This window comes from Cetorhinus maximus, chromosome 10 (genome assembly GCF_964194155.1).
Source record: "Cetorhinus maximus chromosome 10, sCetMax3.hap1.1, whole genome shotgun sequence".
In the NCBI taxonomy this organism is placed as follows: domain Eukaryota; kingdom Metazoa; phylum Chordata; class Chondrichthyes; order Lamniformes; family Cetorhinidae; genus Cetorhinus; species Cetorhinus maximus.
Genome location: NC_135888.1, coordinates 32,448,945 through 32,461,491, shown reverse-complemented (window position 1 = coordinate 32,461,491; position 12,547 = coordinate 32,448,945).

Sequence of the window (12,547 nt, the reverse complement as noted above, 5' to 3'; positions counted from 1 at the left end):
TGTGCATTAGCATTGTTGTTTCCAACTGCATGGAGAACAATGTCTTATAATTTATTTTAAGGTTAACATGGGTGTTAACATGACACTGGCACCACCTAAGCATTTTGCCCAATTCTTTTTTATATGTTTACATAGCATCTCAAAATGAAATAGTATGCAGCTGTTACAGATCTTCTATGAACAAGAAAGCAATTAGCAGGCAGGTTTTCTAACAAGATAGCATCCCTTTAAGATGCATAGGTCTTCGGGCTGGTACAATTTCTGGTTTATGTAAGTCAAAGTTATCATTAAGGTCTATCTGAAATTGTGAAATGCAATGCTGATATATCTTTAAGAATCATTAGTGCAGGCTATACTAACATAACCTTTCAATGGTTAAAATGGCATTAGTTTAGATGTTAATGCTTATTTTGTCCGCCACAGAAGGAAAATATGAAATAACTGGGAATAAACTGGGGCACAGGGATCACACAGCTACTGCACTTAGACTAATCAAATGCAATCTTTTCCACTGCTTTCATTCTGTCAACAAAGTAACTTAAAACTGCGCCTGCTGGCTCAGGAACTCTCGAAACCTGCAGAGTCAACAGAAGCTAAATCATGATGGAATGGGTCTGACACCTCACACACAGTCCTTCATTCAGCCCGAATTGCTTTGAAATGGATTCAAATTTAATCTTAAATGCAATACAGCAGATCGGTTTTGAGGTGTATTTTCTTAGTAATGAATTCGTATCTGTTATGGAAAAAAAATAAAAGTTGTTTGTTTGCTTAAGGCCAGTAAACTTATGATTAGTTAGCACTGAGTCACAGATGAACGCACTGAGCTGTGTGCCCAAAAGCCATTAAAAGAATAAAGAAGGCCAAAAAAATCTTGTAGATTTCAGCAATATATCTTTAAGTTCACCTTGTTGAATGTTTAAACATTTCAAGTGCCAAGCTATTTTAAGGATGCTTGTGCGTCCAAGTATTCAATACCAGTGATTAACAATGAGCAAATAATTCTAGAGTTGAACAATCAGGGAGAGTTGCTGCTTTTTTAATTAATTCCATTTGGCTTTTATTTATCCAGGACAATGTGACCTTTCAGCCAAATGAGTGGGCAGGGTGGATGAAACAAACTATCAATGGAACTGTGACTGGTAGAATGATAGAAGGAGCCCATTTGCCTTATTGTGCCTGTACCTGTCCATAAACCTGCAAAACTCTCCCCCTTCAAATATTTCTCCAATTCCCCTTTGAATGTGATTAGTGGATCCACTTCCTTCACCCTTTCAGGCAGTGCACTCCAGATTATAACAGTTTGCGATCTAAAAGCCATTCTCCTCATCTGGCCTCTGGTTATTTTGTCAATAACTTTAATCTGTGACCTTTCTGTCGCTGGAAACAGTTTCTTCTTATTTACTCCATCAAAACCCTTCATGATTTTGAAAACATCTATTAAATGACCCCTTAACCTTCTCTGCTCTAAGGGAAACAACCTCAACTTCTCCAGTCTCTCCACATAACTGAAGTCCTGCATCCCTGATACCATCCTAGTAAATCTTCTCTGAAACCTCTCTGAGGCCTTGACATCCTTCCTAAAGTGTGGTGCCCAGAGTTGGACACAATACTCCAGCTGAGGCCTAACCATTGTTTTATAGAAGTTTAACACAATTTGCTAGGTTTTGCACTCTATAGCCCAGATTTTTATGCCTCCGTCCATGTTGGAATGGAGGCGGGAAGATCAAAAAATGGCAAAATGGGACCTGATTTCGGAATTCCCATCTCTTCATATGGGATTTTTATAGCCATGGGATAAGGTGCGGGTAGTGAGGCCACACTCGACAATCCCACCCTTGCCTATTCCATTGCAGAGGTGGGCATTTCAGAAGCCCCAATATTTACATGGAGTCGAGCCTGTGGTTCATGGCACCTCAGAGGCATCATGACCCATGAGGAATGCCCAGTTCCAGATGAAGAACCAAAAAGTGTCACCTGTTCCTGGAATCCTTTCATTGACAGGTTTTGAAATACAAAAAAAAAATGTTCTTTCAGTTTCAATAGTTGGATGATCTCTTGTAAGTTAGATGTGTTTTCAATGTAATAATTGATTATTGGTCTCTGTCCTGCAAATTAAGTTGACCATTACACTGAACATTATTTGGTAAGTGTTAACGTGCTTTATAGTACTTTTCCCATTGAAGAAAGTGCTATAGTGCATTCAAAACTGTAGGAAATGTGCTGGGAAACTCCCCTGTCATGTTTTGGGTACAGATTTAAATGTCCAACAATCTTTGGCTTTGAAGAAAATGCTCCTGCTGTTGAAATTTTAAAAAATATCTAAGCATCTGCTGCACTCTATTGATTGACAGCCAATCTACTTTGAAATGTTAATGAAAAAGCAGCTTGCAGCTTAAAAAAAAAAGGCCACTAGGTATTTCAGTTTCAATGGACTCCATTGTTGACATTTTCCAGGATTTGTTTTTTGTTATGAAGGCTTGGCTCAGTTTCAAAATGTTCAGAAACACTTATCTCAGCAGTGCAGCTGCGTTCACATTTTGATTGACAGTTTTAAGAGATTATTATAGGATTACTTTCTTTGATGTCATAAGTGGATGAGTGTTTGTTTTTATAACTGATTGACCAATTGAGTGGATTTCCATTTCTTTGAATGGATTTTATGGATGAGACTTTTCAATATGTAGTATCCTTGAATATGACAGTTTGATTAGAATGTTCGAAGTTTTCATCATGTAAGAATAAGAAACCCTTGCCTAACAAGAATCTATTTACCTCTGCCTTTTTAAAAAATCTACAAATGTTTTATTCGTTCATGAGATGTAGACATCGCTGGCTTGGCTAGCGGTTATTGCCCACCCTTAATTGCTCTTGTTCAGAGGGCATTTAAAAGTCAACCACATTACTGTGAGTCTAGAGTCACATATAGGCCAGGCCAGGTAAGCACAGCAGATTTCCTTCCCTAAAGGACGTTAATGAGCCAGATGGGTTTTTACAGTTTCGTAGTCATCATCATTCCAGAGGGTCGTAGATAGAGCTTTAAACTAAATAGTTGGGGGGAGGGTTCAGTTGCATAGAAATACAAAAAATCAAAGTTTAAGGAGAGGGTAAGAGTGTAGGTTAGTGACGAGGCTGATTGCTATCAAAACATGAAAGGAAGGGACAGAGTGTGTGAACACCATATTGCACCAAAGAACCATAGAAGAGTAGGGAAAATTGACAATAGGGCAAACTTAAAGGCTTTGTATCTGAATGCACATAGTATTCGGAATAAAACTAATGAGTTAACTGTGCAAATAGAGATAAATAGGTATGATTTGGTGGCGATTACTGAGACGTGGTTACAGGGAGAACAGGTCTGGGAGTTGAATATCCAAGGGTACTCAATGTTTTGGAAGGATAGGCAGGAAAGAAAAGGAGGTGGAGTAGCTTTGTTAGTAAAGGAAGAGATCAGTGCTATAGTGAGGAATGATATAGGCACTGGAGAGCAAGACGTAGAGTCAGTCTGGGTAGAAATAAGAAATAGCAAGGGAAAGAAGTCCCTGGTGGGAGTAATCTATAGGTCCCCAAACAGTAGTTTAGCAGTAGGGCACAGTATAAACCAGGAAATACTGGGAGCATGTAAGAAAGGCATGGCAATGATCATGGGTGATTTTAATATGCATATAGACTGGACTAATCAAATTGGCAAGGGTAGCCTTGAGGGAGAGTTCATAGAGTGTATTAGAGATTGTTTCTTGGAGCAATATGTTGTGGTTTGGTCCTTGGGCCCCAACTATTTATAATCAATATTAATGACTTGGATTCAGGGATAGAAGGTACTATAGCTAAATTTGCTGATGACACCAAAATAGGTGGGAAAGTAAGTTGCAATGAAGAAATAAGAAATTTACAAATGGATATGGAAAAGTTAGGTGAATGGGCCAAAATTTGGCAGATGGAGTTTAACATGGATAAGTGTGAGGTTATCCATTTTGGTTGGAAGAAAAAAAGGCGACTTATTATTTAAATGGAAATAAACTTCAGAATGCTTCAGTGCAGAGGGATCTGGATGTCCTCGTGCATAAATCGCTGAAATCTAGTATGCAGGTACAGCAGGTAATAAGGAAGGCAAATGGAATTTTGGCATTTATTGCGAAAAGAATAGAGTATAAAAATAGGGAAGTATTGTTGCAACTCTACAAGGCATTGGTGAGTCCGCACCTGGAGTACTGTGCACAGTTTTGGTCCCCTTATTTGAGGAAGGATGTAGTTGCACTGGAGGCAGTTCAGAGGAGGTTCACTAAATTGATTCCAGAGATGTGGGGCTTGTCTTATGAGGAGAGATTGAGCAATTTAGGCCTATACTCGCTAGAGTTTAGAAGGATGAGAGGAGATCTAATTGAGGTATATAAGATGCTAAAGGGGATAGCCAAAGTAGACATGAAGTGGATGTTTCCCCTTCTGAGGCATTCTAGAGCGAGAGGCCATAGTTTTAGGTTAAGGGTTGGTAGATTTAAATCAGAGATGAGGAGGAATTACTTTTCCCAAAGGGTCGTGAATCTGTGGAATTCACTACCTCAGAGTGCAGTGGATGCCGGGACACTGAATAAATTTAAGGAGGAGGTAGACAGATTTTTAATTAGTAATGGGTTGAAAGGTTATGAGGAGAGGGCAGGAAATTGGAGTTGAGGCCGAAATGAGATCAGACATGATCGTAATGAATGGCAGGGCAGGCTTGAGGGGCTGAATTGCCTACTCCAGCTCCTAGTTCTTATGTTTATGTTCATAGAATTCAAATTTCACCATTGGTTATGGTGGAATTTGAACCAAGGTCCCCAGAGCATAACCCTGGGTCTCTGGAATACTAGCCCAGTGACAATACCATTATGCCACCGCCACCCCCATTTCAAAGATATCCTGAGATCTGCCCATAGTGGATACTGAGTGAGTGCCTATGGAGGGGATGGGGGTAGAACCATAGAACCATAGAAAAGCTATGATGCAGAAAGAAGCCATTCATCCCATCATGTCTGAACCGGCCATGGGGCATGGAGGTGGTGGCATGGGTGTATTGGGGACATTGGGGTGGTATGGGGCATGGATGGATGGGGAGTGATGTGTAAAGGTTTGAGGCCCTGACATTCATTGTTAAAACTGGGCTGACGTCACAGTGAATGAAGGCGGGTATTCCAGCTCGCTGGCCTGATCATCCAACCACCCCCATTGTCACCTTGGGCCTGCCTCCAGAGGTAATGGGCCTAACACCATCCCTCTCCCACTTTCCCGGAATGAAAATATGGCGGGTTGGGGTCTTTTTAAAGGGGACGGGTCTGCTGGTTGGGAAGATTCCTGATTCAACCTTCCCATCTCCTTCACAAAAATCTGGCCCCATGCTTCTGTTTATAAAGCCAAGGATCCAACATGTTTCATTTTTAATAATTTTCTGAACTTTTCCTGGCACCTTGAAAGATTTGTCTCCACACACCCCCAGTTCTCTCTGTTCTTGTACTTCTTTAAAAGTGCACTTTCTTTTCACGTTGTCTCTACTAATTCTTCCTAAAAAAAATGGATCAATTCACATTTTTTTTGCATTAAATTTTATCTGCCATGTGTCTGTCCATTTTACAAGTCTATGGCTGGGATTTTCTGGCCCTGCCATGGGCAATGTGACGAGCCAGCCAAAAATCCATTGACTTTCAGCGGGACCGGACGATGCCAGTGGCTGGTGGGGCCAGAAAATCTGTCCCATGTCTTTCTGTTCAACCTATTACAATCTCCCTCATTGTTTGTTATATTTTTGAGTTTCTGGCCATTTGCAAACTTTGAAATCACAGTACCACAGAATTTTAATGTCACAGAAGGAGGCCATTTGGCCCGTCGTGTCTGCACCGGCTCTGCAAATGAGCATTATGACCAAGTGCCACTGCCTTGTCTTTTCCCCATACCCCTGCACATTGTTCCTATTCAAATAATCATCTAATGCCCTCTTGAATGCTTCGATTGCACCTACCTCCACCACACTTCCGGCAGTGCGTTCATGACCTGAATCACTCACTGTGTGAGTAAGTTTTTTCTCACGTCACATTTGCTTCTTTTGCAAATCACCTTAAATCTGAGCCCTCTCGTTCTTGATCCTTTAATGAGTGGGAGCAGCTTCTCCCTACTCTGTCCAGCCCCTCATGATTTTGAACATCTCTATCAAATCTCGCCTTAGCCTTCTTCTCTCCAAGGAGAACAATCCCAACCTCTCCAATCTATCTCCGTAACTGAGGTTTCTCATCCCTGGAACCATTCTTGTAAACCTCTTCTGCACTCTCTCCAATGTGTTCATATCCTTCCTATAATGTGGCGCCCAGAATTGTACACAATATTCCAGCTGAGGTCTAACCAGTGTCTTATATAAATTCAGCATATCCTCCTTGCTGTTATCCTCTATGTCCCTATTAATAAAGCCCACAATACTATATGCTTTATTAACTGCTCTCTCCATCTGTCCTGCCACGTTCAATGGCCAATGCACATATACACCCGGGACCCAGGTCTTTCTGCTCCTGAAACCTCTTCAAAATGTCACCCCTTATTTTATATTGTCTTTCCATGGGTCTTTCTTCTCTGGGTGAAGAAATTTCTCCTCATCTCAGTCCTAAATGGTCTACCCCATATCCTTCGACTTTGACCCCTGGTTCTGGACTCCCCCACCATCGGGAACATCCTTCCTGCATCTACCCTGTCTGGTCCTGTTAGAATTTTATAGGTTTCTATGAGATCCCCCCCATTCTTCTGAACTCCAGCGAATATAATCCTAATCGACTCAATCTCTCCTCATATGTCAGTCCCGCCATCCCAGGAATCAATTGGGGAAACCTTCGCTGCACTCCCTCTAAAGCAAGTACATCCTTCCTCAGGTAAGGAGACCAAAACTGCACAAAATATTCTAGGTGTGGTCTCACCAATGCCCTGTACAATTGCAACAAGACAGCCCTGTTCCTGTACTCGAATCCTCTGGCTATGAAGGCCAATATACCACTTGCCTTCTTTACCGCCTGCTGCACCTGCATGCTTACCTTCAGTGACTGGTGTACAAGGACATCCAGGTCTTGTTGCACATTCCCCTCTCTCAATTTATAGCCATTCAGATAATAATCTGCCTTCCTGTTTTTGCTACCAAAATGGATAACCTCTCATTTATCCACATTATACTGCATCTGCCATGCATTTGCCCACTCACTCAGCTTGTCCAAATCACACTGAAGCATCTCTGCATCCTCCTCACAGCTCACCCTCCCACCCAGCTTTGTGTCATCTGCAAATTTGGAGATATTACATTTAATTCCCTCATCTAAATCATTAATATATATTGTGAATAACTGGGGTCCCAGCACCGATCCGTGCGGTACCCCACTAGTCACTGCTTGCCATTCGGAAAAAGACCCGTTTATTCCTACTCTTTGTTTCCTGTCTGCCAACCAGTTTTCTATCTATCTCAATACACTACCCCCAATCCCATGCGCTTTAATTTTACATGCCAATCTCTTATGTGGGACTTTGTCGAAAGCCTTCTGAAAGCCCAAATAAACCACATCCACTAGCTCCCCCTCATCAACTCTACTAGTTACATCCTCGAAAAATTCCAGTAGCTTTGTCAAGCATGATTTCCCTTTCATAAATCCATGTTAACTCTGTCCGATTCTGCCACTGTTTTCCACGTGCTCAGCTATTAAATCTTTTATAATGAACTCTAGAATTTTCCCCACTACTGACATCAGGCTGACTGGTCTATAATTCCCTGTTTTCTCTCTGCCTCCCTTTTTAAATAGTGGGGTTACATTAGCTACCCTCCAATCTAGGAACTGTTCCAGAGTCTATAGAATCTCAGAATATGACCACCAATGCATCCACTATTTCTAGGGCCACTTCCTTAAGTACTCTGGGATGTAGATTATCAGGCCCTGGGGATTTATTGGCCTTCAATCCCATCAATTTCCCCAACACCATTTCCCTACTAATACCGATTTCTTTCAGTTCCTCCCTCTCACTAAACCTTGTGTTCCCCAACCATTTCTGGTGTGTTATTTGTGTCCTCCTTTGTGAAGACAGAACCAAAGTATGTATTTAGTTGGTCAGCCATTTCTTTAATGAAACCTCATCCAAGGGGGGGATGAAAACAGTCTGCAGCATTGCTATTCTGAATAGTGAGGAGATAGGAGTTAGTTTGCTGCTGGTTGTTTATTTGAACTTGACAGCCTAATCTCTGTTCTGAGCTTCAGTCTTAGCTTTTCTAGGCATCATTTCAAGACTCAGTGGTGTCTCCAAGGCCCCTGGAGGATTCGGACTGCGTGGACCCTTCTAGGCACCAGGCAGCCTTCTATTACCCTGGTAATGGGGATTGTGGTCTCCACTGGTGGCACCTCCTCTGAGGAGGAAGAAAGGGACAGAGGGAGAGGAGGCCAGGTGTCCCAATGCAGCTTCCAGGGGAGTGACCTGTGGGAGGAGAGGCGCAGGCACAGCAGGTAGTCCATGGCAGAAGGGGCCACTATCCTGCTGCCAGGGTTTACAGGCAGCGAGGCAGTTACCTCACTATGTCCACACTGATCCATGCCAACGTGGTACTCACTGAGCACAGAAGATTGTTGAAACTTTTGCAGAACAGCACCCATGTGCACCACACAATGTCGTGGCCACTGACTTTGGCTGCCACCCCCTCCCAGGCTTTTTTGATCAGGTGCAGTTGCCTCCTCCTGCGATCCCTGGGCACTAGAGTATCCCGCCTGACACCAACCTCCTCCACAAGGACTGCGAGGCACTTGTCCGAGAAACAGGGGACCGAGTGCCCACCAGACTTGCCCCTCCGCCTGACATTCCCAGCCGCTGGTGAGGCCATTGTTTGAGTGAAGTGGCCTCATGGACAGACTCCAACGTTTCCCCCCTGGCAGCCTTCAGGGAGTTGCCTCTGCCGGTTTTAAAGCGCCTGTCGGGTCACTATAGACCCGGTACCCAACAGGCTACTGCCACCGCCCGACCCTTCCCAACCATTAGGCAGACACATTTCAGGCTGGACGGGCCTTAATTGGCCATCCAGTCAGTGAAATCGCATTTTCAACGCAGCCGTAGCTGGGAGCCGATTCACATCCGCTTCCACTCCCGCCAACTTGGCATGCATGCCAAGCGTGAAATTCAGGCCAAGGAGTCGACACATGTGCAGAACTATGTAGGAATGGCAGAAGATGTTGTCAGTGATTCTGCACTTCTCCAGAGGGTACGCTTTGTGGTAGCCCCCATTTTCACCAACCCCCAACTGTCCCCAGACTGCAGTCAATTAGAAATCTTATTAATTGGCAAGAGCTTTCATTTTTATGTTGTTAGCTTTGCGGTAAAAACTCTTGAAAATGTTGCACCTCATTGAAGGAGGTGTAACTGGGTTTTAAACATTGTTCTAACTTTGTAACTACTGCTAAACATTCTCACTGGCGCTGAGAAGCTTATTTTATATTTGTGGGAGTTCAAACTTCTCAGTAATGATAAAAAGATTCCACATATTTAACTTTATCTTAGCTTCCATCTTAATCCAATCATAATCAGTCACTTCATTACGAGAAAATTTAAATTAAAAGTGAAGGATAATCAATGCTTTTAATTTTCTAATTTGCATTCTGTGAGAATGCTTCAATGTGATTGAGTGCTTATCCTGCTTGTTGCCATCGCTGCTGCTGTAGGCCCAGATATCCCATTAACCTTGTGCCAGATTTAACACCGCTGTCGGCAAAGGGGGAAATCCAAGCCACAGAGATGGCTGGGTCTTTGGGCAGCTTTTTCAAGGTCAGCATGTCAGCATGAAGCAGGCCCAATTGAACCCAGCCATCTTCTGGCATCAGGCGTGGCCCTTCAGGGTCTAGAGAGTGAGTGCATGCTGGTGAATCTAAGGGAGAATCTGAGGACACGTCATTAGTCAAAGTCATCACACTGTCACTGTGCATGCTAGGTATCCTGGTGAGACAATGGAGATCTGCATCATGGTGCCATCATCTTTCAATGATCAATGGGGACTCTAGGTTCTCAGCTCACATCAGTGAAGAGACTACACTGGAATGGTTGCACAATCTGAAACTCTCAACTCTGTGCACTGCACTCTTACCTTCATCTGGCACCCCCGCCTCTCCACGCCTGGTTGCACGTGGAGCGCGCCAGCTCTCTAGCTTTAGGGCGTCCCACTCGAATCTGGTGAGCAGCAGCACGTTGGGCAGACTGCTGAGCTTCACTGCTGAGCATAAAAACTGGGCCACGATCTCAAAATCTTTCCTCGTCACCCATGTTGGGCTTCCTGTCATAGAGAAGCCTTCACTTTCAATTCAAACTAAAGGAATCATGGGGTATGGGCTATGGGGATAGGGCAGGAAAGTGGAGTTGATGTAGAAGTTCAGCTAAGATTTTATTGAATAGCGAAGCAGGCTCGACAGGCCGTACGGTCTACTCCTGCACCTATTTCTTATGTTCTTATTTTCTCTTGCTGCACTTATTTCCATGTTCATTGCTGTGGCACAACACAGAAAAATGACAAGCCAGCTTATATTTTTTCCTTCCAAATTTGCAGAGACGGGAAAAGGATTACAGTGAAACTTTACTGTGTGATTTTATATTGCAACAAATGGCACAATTAACATAATAAAACATCCCAAATTCACAGGAGCGTTATAAAGCAAAGGTTGACACTGAGCCACATGAGGCGATATGAGGGCAGATGGCCAAAAGCTTGATGAGGGGAAAAGTGTCCAAATGTGAAAACATAGACATCATCTGTACATCAATGCAGTCGTGATTAAAATTGCTCTATGACTAAAGCTAAAGTCTGCAGTCAATATTAGTTAATGGGTAGCAATTTGGTGCCTCAGCATTAATGCAACATTAGAGCATTTTGTCCACATCCCAAAAGTTCTGCTGAGTCCTAAAATCAAATGTTAATGTTTATTAAGATGTTGAGGGATCAATTCTCTAAAATTGACCATTTTTCTCCACAAACGTCAGCTCAATCTTCATGTAATAGCCTGTGTTCTCTCCCGCACAATGGTCTGCATTCCTAAAAGCACCATCCCCCTTCCCCACAATTCATCCCCCAACACCGTTCATGTCAATACTCTTCAAACTCCTATGGCTCCCACTATGCTTTTGCCTTCTATAATTCCTTGTCCTTCCCTCTGTCATACCATTTCCCTATCTGATTTCAAAAAGCTCTTTTGCTTCTGAGATTTAATTTTACTTCCGCCAGTCCTACTCACATGCTACTTTTACTTTCTTTCCTGTAGACATCCTGAAGGCACCTATAAAACTATAGGTTATTGCTCTTATTGCTTTTAGGAGCTTATAAGTGTCAACTGAAAATAAATATGCAAATGTTCACATTCTTGCCTTCGACTCCACATTGTATTAATGTTACCCATCATAAAAAGCGCTATTATTACAGTAAACAGCGTGCAGAGGTCCATCATGGAACAGAGCAGGAGACAATATTAGGAGTATTCTGTTTCAGTCCATACCTCAGATGGTGCATTCACTAGTCTTTTGTTGGACCTGCTTGAGGAAGACAGGGATGAACTAAGGTGTTCTGAGCCCATAGAAGGAGATCCATTCAGATCCATGCTTACCCCTGGCTGTATGTTTACTTCCAGCAACAGAGATACCTCAACCTCATCACGGAGGAGGCTACAGCTCATCAAAAAGCAATGATAGGTGAATTTCTCACAGATATTGTGCAATCCACAGCTTGATTGTCCCACTTGTTTAATGGCTGTTTAGTTAATTTGATGATTTCCAAAAGATCCTTCAGTTATGGTTTAGCTTTTTCACGCTTTTAATACAACAAAAAAATAAAAAAATCATAGATTAAAAAGGTGTTTCTAACTCACTACCTGGAATCTAAGCGTAATGTCACCAGCAATATGTACACCATTAGGGTAACAGGGATATTTCAGATCTTAGTGGATGGTTAATCCTGTCCTTTTCTGAGTCACTCCAGTCCTGGGTAAGAATCCCATGCGCAGGGTTACGAGACATGACCAACGGCAGAACCAGCAAATTTTCGGTGGTGATGGAGGAAGCGCTAGAGCCTCGAGGGATAACGGCTGCTTACAGATGGGGGATCTTTTGGGAAGAGGGCTTGTGTTTCCTTTAAACACATCTGAAGGAAAGTCATTTAGGAAACAACCTCATGCATTCTTTTTCCAAGTCATGTTGCTCATTAAAATTGAAAATGGGAGGATTCTACAAGCAACTGATGAGGAAAGCTCAAGACTGCGAAGGGTTGGAGAAATATCTCCCTCTCTATACAAGTAAACATATATTGCATCATTAATAATTTCTTTAAACTTTAGATTACAAGAAAGATTAGCAACATCGAGGGGCCAAAATTCAATTATCCCCAAAAATGAACCCAGGAGAGTGTGATGCCTATTAACCTGGGCAGGTCACTACTACACATGTATATCACTGACTGTCAACAAACTGTCAACTCCAAAATTCCACATGATGTACCTGGAGGTTGGACAACAAATGCCAAAACCCTGCTAAAAGAGAT